We start from the raw sequence: 23,047 nt of genomic DNA on the forward strand, positions 1-23,047 counted from the left end.
ATCTATCTTGTGTTACAACCACTAACATGAGGTATACTTTGTATAAATAGTGACAATTAACTCTCTTACTGTTAGGGAGCAGAAGGGAGGAATACATATTTTAGCCATAAAATATCTTGTCTCATCTCCAAGATCTTACTATTTTAGTGTCCTAACAGCTGTATCTTAAACACACTTAAGGTAGTAACTTATAGCACTATCTTGCCTTGATGATTTGACTTTTCCAGGGTACATATCTCAGCCTTCTGAGTCTTGTTTAAGATGGCTTTCTAATCTTTTATCTCTTTCCAGATCTCACTGCTCAGCTCTAGAATCCCTCACAAGTAATCTTACAGTTGTATATTTTTGGAAAGGATTTTTTTTTCTAGGATAGGCTTCACTTTTTAAACTCTTAAGATTCCCTTTCTCTCCCTGTTCCTGTATCTTCCCCTTTGTGTGTGTGTTTGTGTGTAGGTTGTGACTGTGTGTGTGGGGTGTAGTAATGAGATTTGACTCGAGCCTTGAAGTTTTGGTGTTTACACTCATGCCTGATGCTATACCATGTGAGCCAATGTTCCACTAGGCCTTTGACTGATCAATGGAACATCAATGTCTCATGGATTTGGCTACCCCAGCAACCTGTGAGCCATGATCCTCCAATCTCAGCCTCCTGGGCATTTAGGAATAGGGATGAGCCACTGGTATCCAGATGTATTGCCAAGTGGTTTTTGGTTTTGTATTGTTGTTGTTGTGTTCATCCAAAATCTGTAAGGAAAACAAATCATTTATCATCAGGACTATTCACATAAAATATGCAGTGTTGAAAGATTAATTATGTTTGTCATCCTGTATGATTTTTATCAGTTTACAGATACAGTATGTAATTTGAATTTTTGAATTCTATTGTTGGAAACAGTTGAGTCACATATATAATTTCATTGTTCTTGATTTGGTTTTATAATGTGTTGTTTCAGAACAGAGTGTATTAAGGCTTAATTTTGCACTACTGAAACAAGACTTTTATGATTATTCAATGTCTTGTAAATTATAAGTTAATCATTTCTTGGCATCATGTGTGTGCCCGGTAGTTTCCTGTAGTCTTTCCAAGTGTTTTAGGACACAATGCCAGACACTTTTCTGAAAACATTTGAATTTACTGTTCTGACAAATATGTAAGATTGTACTTTATAATTCTCCTGGGATTTTCACTGTACTTCTCTGTACTCTCCAGTGATAAATTCATGTGACAGTTATGTTGATTTTCTCCCATGTTACATTCATCATTGCATCTTGGGAATTACTAGTATGCACTCCTGTTCTTCAGTCCATTCACGCCTTGGCCTGTATCCCTCTCACAGCAGAGAGCCATAGATTGGGAATATTTCCTTCGCTGTTTATCTTGGACATCTGTCTTTATTTTCTAGCAATATATTAATTGAATTCACTCTCTAAAGTCTAATAATGCCTTGAAAATACTGTATTTCCATGGCTTTTTTCTTGTTATTTGGCTTCAGGGAAGAATTTAGGTCAAGCAGATTGCAAACAAGTCTCAATAAATGTTATTCATTAGATAATGTTAACTTGATGGTCTGACTGCCTGCTTCCTTTTCATTGTTTATTTTTCAATGTAGCCGTTTATTGTAGAAAATATTTCTGTGCCTATTTAATATTAATTCCTACTGTATGCAGTAATTAATTTTATTTCAACATCAACTCACAGTACCCTGTGAATTTCTTCAGGGTATTTTTTTAGGGTACTTCACATTCTTGGATATCTTTTAACCATCAATGCCTCCAATGATAAAGGCATATTGCTTAAATCACCATTTTGATCACAAAAGGAAACCATACTGCAATCTCACTATATGGCAAGCAATTTTCTGGTTTTAAATTATTTTAGATTAAAATTGATGTTGCAAGAATGAACATTCTGTGTATAATTTTATTATATTTTCCTAATTATTTAGTGTTAGTATATGTTCCAATATAGAAGTATAAAGTTAAAGAATTACTATTACTTTGTTTAGATTAAAATTTCTAAAATGTTCAGAGGAAAATTTCTATTTATTCACAATTTTAAGTCAATAGAGTGTCCATTATGACTAATGGAGAGAGTTTAAAATTTTTGTGTTCCTTAAAGGAGTTGCTGGGTAATCAAATCCAGTGATTCATGTGTCAGTCTACTGTGTGCCTATGAGCCTGACGTGGCCTGTTGTTTTATTCTCACTCAATTAGAATAAAGAAAAATTTCAGTAGGAAGAAATTACTTGGTTAGTTTATCCAATATCTCTCATACATACAGAAATAGAATTAACTCTACACTGGCTGAAAATGGTGTTCTTGCATTATTTTTATTAGTAGTTGCTGTTTTTTTATAGCCTCTCCCTTCCCCCTTGAACTCCTGCCTCTATCCTATCCCCTCTCACAAGCTCAACTTGACCCACTTCCATTCAGCCCCTCTTTTGCAACCCTGTCCTGCTACACCTGAAATCCCACCCTCAATTAACCTACACCGTAGTAGCCCTGCTATAAACTTTCAAAGCTCTGTTTGCAACCAGCCTCCTTCCTCAAATCCCTGGTCTGCTACTTGGAAATCCCTCTTCCACTCCATCTACTCTTTTCTCTGCCCCAAAGAAACATATCTCCTCCCTCAATACCCAACTTGTTCTACCCAGAACTTCACTTCCATCCGGCTCCTCCCTTGAATCCCCACCCTTATTCTCTGGATGCCCTGCCCCTACCTAACCTAGTCCCTCCAAACCCACCCTTCCCTTTAAGCCTACCCTCAACCAGCCTTCTCCCTCAAGCTCCTTAGAGGCTCCAGGGAACATTTCTCCCCTTTGCCCTTCCCCCACCCCATAACTAGCCTACTCCTACAGCCCAGACAACCCTTTCAAAGCCCTTCCCTGAACTACACTCCTCCCATGAAGCCCTGTCCTGCTACATCAAAATCCATCCGCCACCCTATATTTGCCCTTGAAGCCCTGCTTTGTTTCACTAGAAGCTACTGGCACAGACCACCTCATCCTTGGAAAGCCCGAGTACTTCACCAGATACCTCCCTACCTTTCCATCTATTCTCTGTAAGTCCTGCCATTCTCCCCCAATAATCCAACCCTCAGCTGAGCTCCTCATCCAACCCCTAGTTGGGGTTCTCTGTGGAATCCACACTCCACTCCACAGGATACCCTGCATATAATTATCCTAAACCCTTGTAGCCTTACCACCTTCTGAAAGCCCCACCTCCAACTAGCCTCATGGCTCCAAGCCCTGCCCTTCTCCACCAGAAAATCCCACCATCCTTGCTCATTCTGGAAGGCCACATTGTTCCACTGGAAACCATTCCACCAGTTGGCCTCCTTCTGGAAGGCTTACCAGGCTTGACTGGAAGCACCTGTCCATCCCTATTCCCTTCTTTGAAGGTTTGTCTTGCCCTACTGGAAACCCTGCCCACAGTAGGCTTACTCCTTAGATATCCTGCCTCCTAACACTGAAGTCCCCACTCAATCTTACTCCATCTCTCCAAGTCTTGGCTGGCCTCACCGAAATCCCCACCCTAACTAGTCCTTTGGATCCTCAACGCCCTGTCCTGACAAGGCTCATTCGTCCATTGCTGCCCCCTCCTGCTCTGCCAGAAATCCTTCCATCTTACCACATGCCAGAAAGTATGGGGTTTTCCACCAGAAATGCTGTCCTTTACTAGCCCACTCCTTCATAACACTGCTTCCCTCTCAGAGCCACGCCCCTCAATAAGCCTCTCCCCGTCAGCCCAGCCTTCCTCCACCAGAAAGCCTGCATTCCATCAGCCTCTTCCCTCAAATTTCCCACCCTGCTCTACGGGAAATCCCATTTTACATATCCCATGCAGGCCCACAGCGTTCCACCAGTAACCCCTCCTCTAAGTAAACTCTGTGAGAGCTTGAGGGTCCGGGAAGTCCTGCCCCATGCTGATTCCATCTTCATGCACGCCAGGCCACTTGGGGGAGAGGGGTCAAAGGGTGGCTTGGGGGACAGGCCACCAGATGTAGCAACAGCGGTTTCTGGGGAGGGGATGGAAAGAAGGAGATGCCACAAGAGACACATGAGAAGAGACATGGCTCCTGGACCAGAGCTGTGCCCAGCTCTCCTCAGGCTTGAGGAGAATCTGGGATGGCCCGAGGAGGCTGGATCAAGGAGATATCTGGGAAATCCCAGGCTGTCAGAGAAGGCTGGAGGAAGTCCGGTCAGGCAGGGAGACCTGGGGAAGCCCTAGACAGCTGAGAGGACTGCACAGAGTTGAGAGGCCTGTGAGGAGCAGGGAGGCCTGCAGAGAGCTGAGAGGCCTGTGAAATGCGGAGAGGACTACAGAGAGCCCAGAGGTTTGTGAAGAGGTGGAGAGGCCTGTGGAGAGGCAGAGAGGCTTGCAAAGTGGCCAATGGAGAGTGGAGAGGCAAGGCTTGCAAGGAGGAGGAAAAAGGAAAACAACTTGCCCCCTGGAGGTTGCAGTTGCTCCTAATTCTAGTAACCTAGGGCAGGGTTGCAGACACATTAGTAAAACACCTTTGACATCTTTAACTGTGCTTATGTGTATTTTCTCGCTCACAGGTCATTACATCTCCTCGCTTGCAGCCCCATTCTTCTCTTAGCTGGGACTGAAAACAACATCTTCCCTGGTAATCCTGCCGTTTTCCTCTGAACATGGCTATCTCTGAGCCTCCTTCCTAAAGCCTTGTCCTGTTCCACTGGAAACCCCGCCCTACAAACCCAATACTTCCTACCTCCTTCCAAATGTCTCAAAGCCCTACCCAGACTGGCCTCCACTCTCAAAACCCTGCCCTGCTCTACCACAGAGGCTGTGGCAAAGCAAGCTCCTTCCTGGAAAACTCAAGAGGGGTTGACTGGAAACCCCACACCACCTCAACCACGAAGGTCTTACCTAGTAACTGTTTTATTTCAAATGTGATTTTAAGTTGGTATACAATTCATATTACTCAACACGATAAAACAGTTTTACAAAAAGGGAACATCCAACTGTGATAGCTATTAGATGCCTTAGTCTAGTTTGGGGTTATGGTACCAGACAGATACATATTGTGTGAAGGAATTATCTTATATTGTAAAGCTTTCTTTGCAGGTATTATTAATGTTTCATAAGTGATCATTTTATTTCTAGAAAATTTATGCACATTTGTGCCCATTAACTTTAAGAATATTAGTTATTTTGGTTGAGGAAAGAGTATTAGAGTGCAAAATCTGACTTTCACCTCATCTGTTTAATGAATAATTTCAGAGTTCCATTCCATACTATGTACTGGAGTTTTAATAACAGAAGTTCTCTAAATTCCAGAATGAACTTTCAGATTCTTCCTTCCACTAAGGTTCCCTTTGGGAAAAAATGAATTGGGATTATACAGCTAAAATGTTAGAAATAAAAAAGTATAATTATATAATTATATAGTTATATAATTATAACAGGTGAAGAACCACCCAATGTGTCTTTCATTTTCTAACAAAAGGAACTTAAGGATATTTAACTATAGACCTTCTGAAGGCTAAAATACAAAAATATAAGATATGCCCTGTGTATTTCTGAAAACAAAACCAAAACAAGGAAAGACAATAATGAAGCAGAAGGGAATTAGGAACGTTGTATGTGTGATATATAACTGGAGACTGTAAGAAATACAATGAATCAGGTAAAAATACCTTTGGTCAGAATGTCTGTTTCATTGTAAATCTTACTTTTGTTAACCTCTGACTGAATATTTGTTTCAGCAGTGATATGCCCAGGAGCTGTGTGGTTAGGCAGTTTCATCATTGCAAGATCATCAGAATGCTGGTCTCCCACACACTTTACCATACCTCCTAGATATGCAATCCTGTTGGTCCAACACTTTAAGCCAGTCCTGTGTTTTATCAAAGTATGTATGTTATTGGTTTATTTAGGCTTTATTTTTGTTTATTTAGATGTCCTCTGGTCCAGGAGGAGGCATCAATAACAGTTTGTTAGTGGTGAACACATGTATGTATCCTTGGCTGAAATCTGCTCTTGTTTTATCTAGGCTGCTCCTAGAAATAAATAATGACAATTATATCTAACATGGTATAGTGTCACTATTAACATCTATCACATGCTGACTATATGTTTTTTATATTTCTTTTTACCACTCTCTCTCTCTTTCTCCCTTCTTACTTCTTTCTTCCTTCCTTCCTTATCTCCTTTACTTCCTTCCTTCTTTTTTCTTTCTTTCTTTCTTCCTTCCTTCTTTCCTTCCTTATCTCCTTCACTTCTTTCCTTCTTTTTTCTTTCTTTTTTTCTTTCTTTCTTTCTTTCTTTCTTTCTTTCTTTCTTTCTTTCTCTCTCTCTCTCTCTCTTTCTTTCTTTCTTTCTTTCATTCTTTCTTTCTTTCTTTCTTTCTTTCTTTCTTTCTTTCTTTCTTTCTTTCTTTCTTTCTTTCTTTCTTTCTTCCTTTCTCTTTTAATTTTAATTTAGATATGTTGTTTGTTAGACAGATATTCTACAAATAAGGACACATCAACAATCTTTTTTATTTACTGACTTTGCTCATACATTATCAGTTTTGTTGATGGCAAAACAGAGACTAGGCTAAGCTCATTCTTACCTTGGTCTGCCAATTAGCTGGGATCACAGAATGCATTTCAACCTGCCTGGCTTTAGGGAGATATGGAAATCTTATTACCTCCCTTCCCAGACTGATTCTGAATTGTGATCCTCTCAAATTTTACTTCTTCAGTTAACTATGTGACCTTCAATAGCCTGCCCTCTCTATAGGTGATCCAAATGAATGGTTAAAGGTAATAATAGTCTCTTTGTGCCAGTCTTGGGGGTTGAACTCTGGGTCTAGTCAATGTCTCTATGATCTTTTGGCTTGACACTTGATCCACAGTGACACTTCAGGTGTTTTTCTGTGATTAATTTTGGAGATAAGAGTCACACAGTCTTTCCTGCCCTTGCAGGCTTTGAACCATGATCCTGGGGTCTCTGCACCCTAAGTAACTCGGATAACAGGGGCAAACCACAGTTGCATGCCTGCAATTTGAGTTTAATCACTGGCATAAATATTAAATGTAGGGTAAGATTGAAAATATAATTACAATAGTCAAATATTTTAGAAAGTAATTTTGTTTCTCATTAGTAGCTCATCTTTACCAGAACTAAGGGATTATTTTTCTGTTTGTCATCTTGTATGTCATTTGGAAAATTAAACTTCATGTCTTCAAAGTGGGATAAAGGATTATGAATGGCCTTATGTACCAGTTCACATCTATGATCACTATCAGAAATCAGAGATCAAGAGTATCACACTTTGGACATAATCTGGACAAAAGCTTACAAGTCCCAATCTGCACAAATAAGTGAAGCATGGTGACTCATGCCATTAATCTCAGCAACACAAGAGACATAGGTAGGAGTATCATGGTCCATGCATTGTCCACACAACAAAGAGATTTTAAGATAACCTAAAATCACAAAAGGCAAGAGGTACCAAAAGATTAGAGTTATAAACAATAAATACATGTAAAATTAAATGCATATTTAAAATCATTAATTTTAATTGGAAATTTGATTTCATACCTATTTCTCCACCATTTTTGTTATTTATGGGCCTGAATTCTAGGCCTAGGTGCTGTCCCTCAGCCCTTCAGCTCAAAGCACCTGCTCTACCACTCGAGCCACAGCGCCATTTTCTTTTTTTTTTTTCTGCTAATGTGCTGCTAAGGAATCGAACCCATGGCTTCATGAATGCAAGGCAAGTGCTCCACCACTGAACCACCTTACCAGACCCTATTTCTACACCTTTTATGTCTTCATTAGTTTGCCTTTCTGCTCTTGATTTCACTTCCACATATGATTACTCGATTCCTGGTGTTTATTTTATTGGACTATAAGTTAGTTTTCCTAATAAATTATATAATTTAATTTCTAATATGAATCTATCATATTTCACTCCTTACAATTATGTGCCCCAAGTTTACCCAATTGTCTATTGTATATTTATAGATTAATTCTGTCTTCCTCAGGTGAGAGCAAACACACATTCTTAGTTTCTTTTGGCTTAACTTAATCTAGTTTTCACCAGGTCTTACCATTTCTTAAAATGATGCAATATCATCCTTTCTAATAGATAAGTAAAATTCCATTTTGTATATATTCCACCTTATCCTGGTTTATTTTTCAACTGAGTGAAAATGTCTAAATGTCATTTCTTGTATTTGGTGTGATCCATCTCTCAATGTAGCATTTAAATTTGCATAACTTTTGTCTTTTTGTGTTTCCATGTGTTTAATGTTTTGCTTTTTATGCTTTATGCCATTTCTGGCATTTGCATTAAGGGACTTGCACTCTCCTTTGACATTTTGCACTCAAAGCTGGCATTCTACTACTTGAGCCAAAGTTCCGTTTCTGGATTATTGCTGGTTAATTGGAGATGAGAGTCTTATGAACTTTCTGTCCAGCCTTGCTTCACACATCAGTTCTCAGATATGCATTCAGAATATCTAGGATTATACACAAATGTCAGCCTAACCAGGGAGATTCTCTGTGTTTTACGTTATTCCTGTTATCTTACTGATATTAAGTAAATGGCAGCAACTTGTTATTATTTCCTTAATATTGTGCATGCAATCTATTCTATCACAAAAACTGCCTTTATTCATTCCTTGGCCTGATGGCTTACATTTTTATATATGTCATTATATAAACCATTAGTTCAATATGATACATAAATCTGCTTTTTTTCTGTCTGTTGTGGGTCTCTCTCATGGACTTTCCTGCTTGGACTGGCTTTGAATTGCGGTCCTCAAATCACAGCCTCCAATATTATAGGTGTAAGCCACCAGTGCCTGGTTTAGAAGGACTTCTTTTTTTTTTTTTTTTTTTTTACTCTCATTTTACTTTCTTTTTTTTTTAATTTAATTTAATTTTATTTGAGAACATACTGTACAGAGGGGTTACAATTACATGGGCAGGATAATGCATACATTTCTTACCAAGCATTGCATCCTCCTCCTTTGTTTACCCTTCACCTCCCTTCCCAGCCTCCCCCCTCCCCCCCACCCAATCATACCCCCCTCCCCCCCCACACCGACATTTTAAAGCTTGCTTTGACATGACATTTTATAGTTCTCCTTGTTGCAACAGGTCCACCTGAATCCTTAAACGACTTGTTTGTCCGCCTCTCCTCCACATGTGATACTGACATCAAATAAAGTGAAAGCGGGGGTTACACTGTGGGGGAGGGACATACAAAGCAACAAAGAAATAATCTTATAAATGCGTTAGAAACACATGCATGAAAGAAACGAAAACATTAAAATACATATTTAAGGGTTCATTTTCCTAACATCACATTATCTGACCTTTTCCGCTTGACTCATACCTATACTAGATATTGCAAATAAGGGAAACCATGGGACCTATGCTTCTTTGGGCCTGGCTTACTTCACTTAATATAATTTTTTCCAAACCTTTCCATTTCCTAACAAATGGGGAAATGTCATTCTTTCTGATGGAGGCATAGAATTTCATTGTGTATATATACCACATTTTCTTGATCCATTTATCTACTGAGGGGCTTCTGGGTTGGTTCCATATCTTAGCTATGGTAAATAATGCTGCAATAAACATAGTTGTGCTGGTAGCGTTAGTGTGGTCTTGTTTGTATACATTTGGGTAAATGCCCAAAAGTGCGATTGCTGGATCATAGGGGAGATCTATGTGAAGTCTTTTGAGGAACCTCCATACTGCTTTCCAAAGTGGTTGAACAAGATTACATTCCCACCAACAATGAAGTAAGCTTCCTTTCTGTCCACATCCCCTCCAGCATCTGTTGTTGTTAGAGTTCTTGATTTTTGCTGTTCTAACTGGAGTGAGGTGATATCTCAATGTTGTTTTGATTTGTATTTCTTTTATGGCTAGGGATGTTGAACATTTCTTCATGTGTCTATTGGCCATCCTTCCTTCTTCTTCAGAGAAGTTTCTCTTTAAGTCTTTCGCCCACTTATTTATTGGGCAGTTGTTTCTTTGAGGATTTGTTGTTGGGTGGTTTAATTTTTTGAGTTCCAAGTATATTTTAGATATGAGACCCTTGTCTGTTGTATGGCTAGTAAAGATCTTCTCCCAATCGGTGGGCTTTCTATTGATCTTGCTAGCTATGTCATTTGCCCTGCAGAAGCTCTGCAACCTTATGCAATCCCATTTGTCCAACCTTTCTTTGATTTGTTGTGTTTCCGGGTCTCTATTCAGAAAATTTCGGCCTGAGCCAAGTAGACCTAGGGTTTCTCCTATTCCATCCTGTAATGTTTTCAGAGTGTCTGCTTTGAGTTCAAGGTCTTTGATCCATTTGGAGTTGATTCTGGTGCAGGGTGATATATAAGGATCTAGCCTTAGTTTTCTACATGTAGTTAACCAATTTTGCCAGCACCATTTACTGAAGAGGCTGTCTTTCTTCCATTCTATTGTTTTAGCTTCAGAAGGACTTCTTAAGAACTAAAAAGAACATGAAGGCCTATGAAGAGTGATTTTCTTTATTGAAATTCCAGGGTCTGAATGTCCCCAGACTTTTGCGTTCAGCTGTTTGTGAGTGTCCAGACCCCACACTGGTCACACATTAGTCAGACAGATGTGTGGAAAATGAGCCAAAGAAACTGGGCCTCCCTTTCCATTGCTCTTTTGAGATATAGTGGTCATTTTGCCTCTGTCATGAGAGTCTCATTAAGTCTGGTTCTTCAGATAAGCTGTATGTATAGTTCATTTTCAACATGGTTTCTACTGAGTACCACTGCTGCATTGGTTCACTCCATGTCTCTCCATATTATTTCCCAATCGACAGATCTCTTGGAACCATCTCTTCACTATGATGGTAATTATGTACTGAAAGTGTGGATTCTTTCGCTGAAGTTGATTACGATGAGATTTGTTACTTTTTATTTGTTCTGAATATTTCAATTTGAGTTTCCCAAATGTTTGTTGATAGATTTCTAAAACCTTTGTTCAAAATAGCTTTCTTTTTTTTAAATTTTATTTTATTTTATTTGAGAACATACTGTACAGAGGGCTTACAATTACATGGGCAGGATAATGCATACATTTCTTACCAAGCATTGCAGCCTCCTCCTTTGTTTTCCCTTCACCTCCCTTCCCAGCCACCCCCCTCCCCCCCACACAATCATACCCCCCTCCCTCCCCCACACCGACATTGTAAAGCTGGTTTTGACATGACATTTTGTACTTCTCATTGTTGCAACAGGTCCACCTGAATCCTTAAACGACTTGTTTGTCCCCATCTCCTCCACATGTTATACTGACATCAAATAAAGTGAAAGCGGGGGTTACATTGTGGGGGAGGGACATACAAAGCAACAAAGAAATAATCTTATAAATGCGTTAGAAACACATGCACGAAAGAAACTAAAACATTAAAATACATATTTAAGGGTTCATTTTCCTAACATCACATTATCTGACCTTTTCCGCTTGACTCATACCCTATACTAGATATTGCAAATAAGGGAAACCATGGGACCTATGTTTCTTTGGGCCTGGCTTAGTTCACTTAATATAATTTTTTCCAAACCTTTCCATTACCTAACAAATGGGGAAATGTCATTCTTTCTGATGGAGGCATAGAATTCCATTGTGTATATATACCACATTTTCGTGATCCATTCATCTACTGAGGGGCATCTGGGTTGGTTCCATATCTTAGCTATGGTAAATAATGCTGCAATAAACATAGTTGTGCTGGTAGCATTTTTCGCAGCCCCCAAGAAGGTGGATAACATGGCAGGAACTCCCAAATACCTCTCAGTCCTATCTCTTAAGGTTAACGGACTGAACTCTCCAATTAAGCGACATAGACTGTCTAGTTGGATTAAAAAACAAGACCCTTCTATCTGCTGCCTGCAGGAGTCACATCTTGCCCGTAAAAACAAACACATTTTCAATGTTAAAGGCTGGAACAAATCTACCAAGCAAACGGCCTTCATAAACAGGCGGGAGTTGCAATCCTAATATCAGATAAAATAGACTTCAAATTAAAATTTGTGAGAAGAGATAAAGAAGGTCAAAATAGCTTCAAAGGACATGACCCTGTGCTCATTTCCAATCTGTATTGTATAAACTTTTTTGTCACAAGTCACAGTTTAATCTCCAGCTTTATGACTTGCTTACAAACAAATTATGAGAAAATTTTAAACAAATGCATAAGTAAAGTTGGCCAGGCGCTAGTGGCTCACTCCTGTAATCCTAGCTACTGAGGAGGTGGAGATCTGAGGACCGCGGTTCAAACCCAGCCCAGGCAGGAAAGGCCATGAGACATATATCTCCAATAAACCACCAGAAAATTGGAAGTGGCACAGTGGCTCAAGTGGTAGAGCACTAGCCTTTAGATGAAGAGTGGAGGGACAGTGCCCAGGCCCAGAGTTCAAGCCTCATGACAGACAAAAAAGAAAGAGGAGGAGGGCTGGGAAGGTAGCTCAGTGGTAGAGTGGTATCCTTGCATGCATGAGGCCCTGGTTTCAATTTCTCTGCACCACATAAGCAGAAAAAGCCAGAAGTGGCACTGTGCCTCAAGTGGTAGGGTGCTAGCCTTGAGTTGAAGAGCTGAGGGACAGCACCCAGGCCCAGAGTTCAGGCCCCATGAGCGCCAAAAAAAAAAGTAGATAGTTGTCTCACCCCCAAGTTAAATCATTACTTACCTTCAATGATAATAAGCTTATCTTGTTTCATTTATAATATACCTCACCTACTCTTCTCCCTCCTTCCCAGTATTATTTTAGAGAAAGTATATGACCATTTTATTCATTAATACTTCAAAATATAGATGTAAAACAATATTACCAAGTGTTGTTTCTCCAGTTTTTTTTATTGCTCAGTTTTTAGATACTGTCATGTTACTCAGACTAAGTAGTGGAGTAGAAGGGTGCTTTAAGTATTTACAAGTACTCTGTTAGCAAATGGAATATTGTCCCAATTCTTTGCATTCACCAGGTAGCTGATTGACTAATTTTTACTTCATCCTACACAAAAAAGTAGAGGGCATATGGCTTCTTGAATAACACTAGTGACTATTAATAGATCAACGCTGTGTCATTTGTTTTTATCATCCCTTCAGAAAGCTATGGTGAAGGTTTTTGTTTTCCTTCTTATTCTAATGAATTGAACTTCACTAATATTTTACCTGACTAAGCCATTCTTTGTCCAGCATCCTTATGTTCATGTGACCCACGTCCCTGTCTCCCTTACTGTCTCTGTCATGTTGGGTCTTCTTTTTTTTTTTTGTCTTTGGTTGGTCGTGGGTCCTGAACTCTGGGCCTGCGCACTGTCCCTCAGCTCTTCAGCTCAAGGCTAGTGCTCTACCACTTGAGCCACACCCATTTCTGGCTTTTTCTGTGTATTGGTGATGAGGAATTGAACCCATGGCCTCATGCATACAAGGGAAGCACTCTACTACCACTTAGCCACCTTCCCAGCCTTCCTGTTGGGTCTTCTTGAACCCTCCAACAAATGCCTTGCACAGCATTAACTATTTGGTACATTTATTTTAAAACAGTAAGTTTCTTCAAAATTAACTCCATAACCCTGTCTGGAGGCCTGAATCCTATGTTTGAAAGCATAGTCTGTAAATCTACATTATAAAGGGAAATCTTTAACATTGTTTAAGCAACAGAAAGCTCACAAAAAATTCTCTATCCCTGCCTTTGTCTCTTCATCTGATAGTGCATATCTTTTAGAAGTCAGCTTCTTCAACTGTTGGGTCAAACCTTCCAGAAGGAAAACTTGCAGATATTACTTTTGGGCATAATCTAAACTTATCTGCCAGTTTTGTTTAAGTAGTAGGTTCTTCCCTCTCCTGATACTGGACAAGGGTTTAGTTCACTGCCACAAAGTGGTCTGCTGAATCTGCTCTTCTCATACTTGGGACAAGTATGTGATGTTATTTCATGGTACCATATGTCTGTGGAGTGTCATGAAGTAAATTTTCTAAATGTCCTTTTCCTGGCTTTCTAGAAGAATATCACTGAGAAAGATCATAAGCAGTCCCTGCAGCTCACATTCCATTCACTGTGCACATATTTTAGGTAAGTTTGATTCTCCTCGATTATTGAATAATTCTAACCTCTTTAGTTATTTTTCTTTAATTAGTCCTTCCTTCTGTGCTTTTGGAGTAGTGCTTCTTCTACCCAGAATTTAGAGAGTTTCTCGAGTTCCTACTAGGCATGAGAATGACTAAAATAGTGATAGACTGATACTCTTCTCAAGACCTTAATCCAAGGCCCTTATAAGACAAGGTAGTATTGAACCCAGTGAAAACTTCTTCAGACCTTCAGTCTCTAATTAAATATCAAAGACAAAAACTAAAACCAAAAGAGTTTGGGGTCCTCAGTCTTCCATTACAACAACTGAAAATGCAGAGTAGTAATGTGTAGAAAGAAACATTCCAGGAAGAGAGTATATGGAGACTTACAGTCCCATCAGAAAAGCAGATGGGACTGCAGAGTTCCTTAATTGAGGCACAGACTCTTGAAAGAGGGAGGGAACTGAGCATCTGCTTACAAGTTGGACTATCTGGTCTGGATGACAGATTTAGGGCTATTTGTATAAAATGCTTTCAGAATCAGTTAACGAAGATGATATGATAGGTCCTGGAGGTGTTGCATGAAGAACATTTGAAGATACAGGGATTGTTAGCCTGGATTGTTGAGTTACCAGTCATGATATCAGATATATTGAACACTGATATCAATGTAATTTATGTGCCTGTGCTTTTGGAAGGATATATGGACAGACAGTGGCATATTCCTAGTTGTAACTACCATTTGTCTTCCTGACCCAGACCCCTCTATTTCATAGAACTGATGCTGACACCTCTCTGTGTTCTTTATTTGAACCTGACCAGGAAAAGCCTCTTCCTACAATCAGGTGTGAGTTTGTGTCCTTTCAGTGATAAAGATCCAGGTGGCCTTCTACTTATACCTGAGAAAAGTGACCTTGCTGGCATGAACATTGGTGAAGTCCTAGCTGTCATGAATACCCTCCTTTGTGTGGCTGCTCGAGAGGTACATCCTGTTTTCTTCTCCATTCTTTACCTCATGCTTCTTTAAGAGTATTTGATAAGACATTTATTGTAGGGGTTTTTTGGAGGGTGGGTGGGATTGATGGTACTGAGTTTGAAATCACTGCCTCATTCCTGCTAAGCAAGTGCTCTACCACCTGAGCTGTGCCTCCTAGCCCTTTTTACTCCTGTCATTTTGAGGATAGTGTCTCAGTTTTTGCATGGTCTGGACTGAGATCCTCCTGGTGCTGGTCTCCAAAGTAACTATAGTGGCAAGAGGTACACCCAAAGCTATCCTTTAAGGTAAGATGTAGTGAACTTTTTCTGAGTGTTCCTTGAACTACAGCTGCGATTATAGCATGATCTACCATACCTGGCTACAGTCTTAACTTTTTTAGTATTGTTTTTGCCATCACATCAGTTTTCTCTCATATGTCTAGACTATTCTGCCCATCTCTGTGTCCTCCTTAAAATTCTCACTACAAGATCATTGATATGTGCTGTCTTTCCAGTTCACCACGGATCATTCTGATCTCCATTTTTATTTCTGCCATTTTCTATAATTTCTCTTTCTCTTGTAGCACATCTAAATCCTGCATATTCTTCAATCTCTAAAAACTTCTTCAAGCTCTTACCATTCTCAGTCAAAGCCACTGGGCGAACACTTCAGGGTTCTCACAAGTTGATAGAGACAGGAGCTCAACATGCTGGAACAAAACTGAAACCTGGCTCTTCAACTGGGCCATTCAACTCTGAAATCTCACTGACTGTCCAAGAGAGTTTCCCATAATCCCTTACCACTGGGACATCAAGTACTTGACCTTTCTTCCCTTTCTCTCATCTGTGATACAGAGGACATTGCATATACAATTAAACTTTCTAGGCCAGAGATTATTGCAGCCACTGAATTATCTTCTTGTAAAAGCAAGCATTTATGGTTATAGGGAGGGAGATAGAGTTACATTAGGAGAAAAAAAAGTAAAAATGGTCTAAATTACAGCAAGTCTGAGCTTTTTGCTCATGTCTGTTAGTTCAACAATGCCTACCCAATGCCTGTTGTGTTGGAGGCCCCACGTTAGATACAGAGGATACAATGATAGAGGAACCCAAACAAATGTGTGATTACATAGTTTTGTACATAATTCAGGCTGTCAAAGGATGAGCACAGGTCTAGGGACAGGGAATGCAACTAGGGAAAAGCATTTTGGAAAAGAATTGCTGAGCTCAGGGAAGGACTTTGAATAGGCTTAAACAAGCAAAGAGGAAGTTAGAGACATTTCAAATGGAGGGAGGTACACCTACAATGGGCCTGTGATAAATGGGAAGGAACAGGTTACTAAAAAGGGGATGATAATGGGTAGATTCTGAACACGAGGTATTCATGGTTTTATTGGCCTTAAGGTGGTAAGACCTAGTTGCTCTCTCAATATAGAAATTGTGGCTAAATTGAGCTGCAGAGTTGAGGGATAGCGCCCAGGCCTAGAGTTCAAGCCCCACAACCAGACCCAAAAAAAAGAAAGAAAGAAATTGTGGCTAAAGATTTGTAACCAGTAACGAACAGGAAGTCATGATTGGGGACTGCCTCACATCAGTCATGGGCATCTTGAGCAAATCTACAAGGAAGGTAACCAGTACAGTAGGAAGGAGTATCAGGAAGAAATTCTGGCAGAGAAAGGGAAAGAACTAAAAAAAAAAAAAAAAGAAAGGGAAAGAACTTAAAGAGGGCCAGAGTTTGCAGAGCCTGAGTTTCAGTGGAGGGGCTTTGCTCTCCAAGTGGTAACTGGGGAGTGATCCAATAGAGACAGTAGAATGGGACTGAAGGAAAAGCAAAGCCACAGCATGAAGGGACCATTTCAAAATGTGGTTCACATACAAAAGAATAGATATGGAGGGACAATAAGTGAAAACAACTCTCTGTAGTATCATTCTTAAGTGTGTGTTCACAGGTTCCTTGTTTTCCCTTCTAGTTATCCCTGTACAATGTGTTGGTTATTGCTTGGTTTTTTTTTTCACCTTGATAGCATACAATCTTCTGTGAAATATTTGATTTGTTTAACAATGTTTTGGAGTTTCATTCATGTGTTGTCACTTGTATTCACTGGTGTACCACAATAGTCTCTTTATGGCATACCATAATTATCTGCTTAACTTGGCGAGGCATATGGGTTGATTCTAGTTTAGAGGAATTAATTACAGACAGTGCTAATATTAGCATATTTCATAGTTTTTTGTTTTGTTTTGTTTTATTGGTTGTGGGGCTTGAACTCTGGGCTTGGGTGCTGTCCCTCAGCTCTTCAACTCAAGGCTAGCACTCTAACATGTGAGCCACAGTGCCACTTCTGGTTTTCTGGTGGTTTATTGGAGATAAGAGTCTCACAGCCTTTCCTGCCTGGCCTGGCTTTGAACCACAATTCTCAGATCTCAGCCTCCTGAGTAGGTAGGGTTATAGGTGTAAGCCACCAGCATTTGGCACTTCATAGTTCTTCTTTTTCTTCTTTTTCTTTTTTTGGTGGTCGTGGGGCTTGAACTCTGGGCTTGGGCACTGTCCCTGTGATCTTCAGCTCAAGGGGAGCACTACCACTTGAGCCACAGTGCCACTTCTGGTTTTCTGATGATTTATTGGAGATAAGAGTCTAACGACTTTTCTGCCCAGGCTGGCTTTGAATTGCGATCTTCAGATCTCATCCTCCTCAGTATCTAGGATTATAGGCCTGAGCCACTGATGCCCGGCTACTTATAATTCTTCTTCTTCTTCATTATTTTTTTTTGTATGTCGTTCATAGGGCCTGAACTCTGGGTCTGGGTGCTGACACTCAGCTCTTCAGCTGTAGACTAGCACTCTACCACTTGAGTCTCAGCCCTACTTCCAGATTTTTCTGCTTATGTGGTGCTGAGGAATCGAACTGAGGGCCTCAAGCATGCAAGGCAAGCACTCTACCACTGAGCCACCTTCCCAGTTCCAACTTCATAATTCTTATGTGACAGACCCTCTGGAGGTTAGATGCCCCTTCAGAGAAAGTCCAAAGAACAAAGATGACAAAGAGTTACAAAAAGATCATGAATTATTTTCAAGTAGGTTTTTAAAATAAAATAAAAAAGTGAGAAAATCCCATCTTCCCTTCCAATATATAGGCACAATTTTTTTTCAGGTACACAAAAAATCAGACACAAATTGAATGGACATTTCTAAAGTTTGGGCTCATTAGTATACAGGTTCATCTTCAACAGACATTTTTAAGCATTTTCAATGGTAGGAAGATTACAAGCTACTTGGCTACTTCTTTCATTTAGAAATTCTAAATTCTGTAGTCATTTAGTCAATTCTCCTAACTTAAAATATTATGTTTTCTAAAAACATCCTTCTTATAGAGAGATTCCACACAGTGGTCCAATTTCAATCCTTTGTAAATTACGCTTTTAAAAATTAAAGGTTGGGCTGGGAATGTGGCTTTGTGCTAGAGTGCTTGCCTAGCATCCAGGAAGCCTGCGATTTGATTCCTCATTACCACATATATAGAAAAAGCCAGAAATGGTGGTGTGGCTCAAGTGGTAGAGTGCTAGCCATGAGCAAAAGAAGCTGTGGGACAGTGCCCAGGTCCTGAGTTCAAGCCCCAGGACTGGCAAAAGTAAAAATTTTTAAAAAAATTAAAGGTTTCACCAGGTGCTAGATTACAGCTAATCAGATAGCTGAGATCCAAGCCAGTATGGGCAGGAAAGAATATAATAATTTTTTTTTTTGGATCCGGTCATGGGGCCTGAACTCTGGGCCTGGGTGCTGTCCCTCAGCTCTTCAACTGAAGACTAGCGCTCTACCACTTGAGCCACAGTGCCACTCCCGGCTTTTTTCTTTTTGCTTATGTGGTGCTGAGGAATCGAACTCAGGGACTCATGCATGCAAGGCAAACGCTCTACCACTGAGCCACCTTCCCAGCCCAGAATATAATAATTTTTTTTATCTCCAATTAACCACATCTTTTCCCCCCACTCCCCAGAAACGCCAGAAGTGGAGATGTGGTTCAAGTAGTAGCCTCAAGTAAAAAAGCTGAGGGACAGCACTCAGGTCTTTAGCTCATGCTCCAGAACTGCCACCAAAAGAACAAATAAATGCTTCTATTCTTTTTAGTGATATATATTTACCATTTAAAAACAATATGTAGCTCCTAGTTCTTCAAGTACCTTGACACTGGTCTTTAGCCTGAAATTAGACATACTTTTCCAAAAATGAAGAGCTAACATTTAGTGAGATCACTGCCCCCAGTCACACAATATCAGTGATATCACAAGCAATGCTGTTTTTGTTGTTGTTATTGTTGTTTAAACCTAATAAAGAGGTCACATGACTATAGCATAACAATTTTTGATGTTCGAATTTATATTTTCATTTTCAAATGAATTGCTCGAAAATGTGATTTTCCTATTGTCCTTTAATGATGGATTATCTTTATTTTTTCCATATTTTATTATCAATTTATGGTACATGGTAGATTTATTTTGACATGTCCATATACTCATACAATGTGGGGGCTGGGAAGGTGGCTCAGTGGTAGATTGCTTGCGTTGCATGCATGAGGCCCTGGATTTGATTCCTCAGCACCACATAAGCAGAAAAAGCCAGATGTGGCGTTGTGGCACAAGAAGTAGAGAGCTAGCCTTGAGCTGAAGAGCTGAGGAACAGCGCCCAGGCCCAGAGTGCAGGCCCTATGACTGACAAAAACAAAACAAAATAAAACTCATGCAATGTACCTTGATCAAACTCACACCTTCTTTTCAACTCTCCCTCAACTCTGCTAGCGAGAGATTTGATTGAAGACTCAGGAGAAGGGCCCAGAGACAGAAGATTCATTACGAGAAAGAGATGAACAATAGGGTGGGCGTCTTGGGGTGCAGAAGATGTCTTGTGGAGCAAAAAGAATATTTATAGGTTCCACAAAACTGCAGAGCAATAGGGAAGTTTTCCTAACACCATTTTTCTTGGTTCAATTCTGGATTGAAAGCTCTTTCATAACTTTGCCCCATACACATAGTATTTTTTTGTTTTTGCTTTGCCAGTGACCACTGCTTCTATAGAGATATTTCCTGCCCAAGTTCGGGGAACACCTTATTTGGACATTTCCTGTTTGTCTGTTTCTTTGTAGTGTGAGCTGATGATGCTCAGTGAGGCACCAGGGGAAGTTGTCTCTGTGCTTTTTTCTGTTCTGATCTGTGCAAAGTAGCCTGTTCTCCTGGTGCTATCTGCAACTGAAGAGCAAAGATCTGGAGCCAAAGATCTTACTGTGGACATTATAGAAAAAATGTGAGTATCAATACACAATCCATGAAAACAGATAATTATAACTCATGCATCAAGGATGTATATGGCTAATTTCAGTTCAGATCTATAGTTATTTCTGCTTTTGTTTTTGTTATTTGGAAGGTTTTGTTTTGTTGAGACCATATCTCACTATGTAGCTGATGAATGTCCTGAACTTGTGACTCTCTTGCCTCAGCCTCTCAAGTGCTGAAATTACATGCCTGTGTCACCACCTTGTTCAGCTTATTTTTGTCTTTTTTTGTGCCATTTCTGGGTCTTGAACCTAGGGCCTGATTGCTGAACTTTATTACCTAAGGCTAGTGCTCTACTTGAGCCACAGCACCCCTTCCAGGTCTTTTGCTGGTTAATTGGAGATGAGAGTCAAGTTGGCATAGAACCCCAGTCCTCATATCTCAGTCTCCTGAGTATCTAGGATTACATGCATTAGTCACCAGTGCCTAGCCTTCTTATCTTTTTTTTTTTTGTGGGGGGAGGGAGGTGCCAGTACTTGAACTTAGGGCCTAGGCACTTTCCCTTAGCTTTTTTGCTCAAGATGAGGACTCTGACACTTGACACAGTTCCACTTCTGGCTTTTTGCTTGTTAGCTAGAGATAGAGTCTCATGGACTTTCCTGCCTGGGCTGCCTTCAAACTTTGATCCTCAGATCTTAGCCTGCTGAGTAGCTAGGATTACAGTTATGAGCCATTAGCACTAGTGTTTTTATTTAGAATTTGGTCCTTCTACTGCCTAGTCATTCTCTTTGCAATCATACAGCACTCTTAAATGATATTATTCCATGTCAGGGGAGTCTTCCATCTCTGTTAATCATCACCCAGAAAAGAAAGTATTGAGTCTTTAAAATCTATGACTTTTATAAGTCACTGAAAATATTGATACTTGTTTCCTGTAAATCGACCGAAAATTGTATGAAATCCAACAGATGGTGAGAAATTGACTGTTCACTTCTGCCAAATTTGGTCTCAGCAATTATGACAAAATGCTTAGAGTTCTGGATCAGGCCACTTAGGCCTTGGCTTTAGATCAGAACCCTTGATTCATGGACACATTGTAAACTAAAGGAAAGGGAAGGGTAAGAGCTGACTCATTTGGTCATTTTTTCTTATTTTTCCCTTTTCCTTCCCCCCTCCCTTTTCTTTTCCCCTTTTCCTTTTCCCTTACCCTCTCCCTTTCTCTTTCACTCCTTCACAGTACTGGTATTTGAATTCAGGGCTTTGTGTTTGCTAAGCATGTATAAGTCAGCCACACCCCTTTTTTTACTTAACTTATTTTTCAAATAGAGTATTACATTTATGTCTGTGCCAGCTTGGACGGCAATTTTCCTATTTGTACTTCCCAAATATCTGGAACTACAAATATATAATCATATGTTCAGATTTTTATTGGTTGAAATGTGGTTGCTCAAGATGAGTTCTCTGAAACTTCTTGTCTAGGCTGACCTTAAACTGGAGTCCTCCCAAGTAGCTAGGACTACAGGCAGCACCACTTCTTTTTAGATAAGTTTTCACTGTGTAGCCCATACTGGCCTTGAACTTGCTGTCTACCCAGACTGCGCTTGAATTCTCAGTTCTTCCTCAGCCTTCTGTGTGCTGGGATCAGATATAACTTAGAGTGATATCTCCACTTCATTGAAAAGCAACACAAAAAATCACCTTAAACTTAACTATCACTCATACCAACTACTGAAGTTTTCACTGCTTTTCCCTTTCAGAGGTAATTAGATTGACATTGTTCATTAGGATGATGCTTAATGTTCTTGTGATCTGCTGTTCCCTTCTCCCTGTTTTGGTAGTCAGCTTCTATAGCCCTCCCTAGCTTTGCCCTTGGTAATAATGTAGTAAATGATGTTTTTACCATATAAAATATTAACTACTTTATGTTTTGATAGATATGTGACAGTTTCTGGTAAGCATGAGAGTGATTTTGGAATCCCTTTTGTCACAGTATAGTGGAAAAAACATAGTAGAAAAACTGTGTAAGGCTGGGAAGGTGGCTCAGTGGTAGAGCACTTGCCTTGCATGCATGAGGCCATGGGTTCGATTACTCAGCACCACATAAGCAAAAAGAAAAAAATAGCCAGAAGTGGCGCTGTGTCTCAAGTGGTAGAGTGTTAGCCTTGAGCTGAAGAGCTGAGGGACAGAGCCCAGGCCCAGAGTTCAGGCCCCACGACCAGACTCCCCCCCCCAAAAAAAGAAAAACTGTGTAATTCAGTGTTTTCCATGGCAGCTCATGAACTGGTAAGGAGAAGTGGCTATTTTCAATAACCAGGAGGGGGCTGGTGGAAATACCAGCATGTGCAGTGAATACTGAGTACTTCCTTCATCTTCCTTTAGGTCATCTTTCTCCTAGACTTCTGTTCTTTGGACATTTCACAATGTACTCTCTTGAGAGAGTTCAGTACCTTAACAGAGCTGTTGAAGAAGCTCTACAATGACCCTGAAGGAGGACTGAGCAAGGTAACTTCAGTTGGCCCTGAACCTATTTTGCTTCCTCTCTTCAGAGAGATATGACTCTACCATATAAAACCTACTGGACTACAGATATATACAAATAAGTTGCCTCTAGAAGCTTTATTGGTATTTTTGCCAACAGGGATAGTAAATATCATCTTGATTTGTCATTAGCACAAGAAAGGAGGCCAAAAAGCTGTATATCCAATCATTTTATCCAATCATTTATCCAATCATTTTAGGTTATATTAAGTT

The 23,047-nt window shown here is 40.0% G+C and overlaps 1 long non-coding RNA gene across 1 annotated transcript in view; it reads right to left on the bottom strand.

Moving 5' to 3' along the window:
- Positions 1 to 695: 695 nt before the first annotated feature.
- LOC138822488 (uncharacterized) overlaps positions 696 to 23,047 on the bottom strand; it is a 95,865-nt gene continuing 73,513 nt past the window's right edge. The window contains exon 3 of the long non-coding RNA XR_011370475.1: positions 696 to 744. This is a non-coding gene — a long non-coding RNA (uncharacterized lncRNA). The remainder of the gene's footprint in view (positions 745 to 23,047) is intronic.

Source organism: Dipodomys merriami, unplaced genomic scaffold (genome assembly GCF_024711535.1).
Source record: "Dipodomys merriami isolate MVZ:Mamm:240054 unplaced genomic scaffold, mDipMer1.0.p SCAF_1102, whole genome shotgun sequence".
In the NCBI taxonomy this organism is placed as follows: domain Eukaryota; kingdom Metazoa; phylum Chordata; class Mammalia; order Rodentia; family Heteromyidae; genus Dipodomys; species Dipodomys merriami.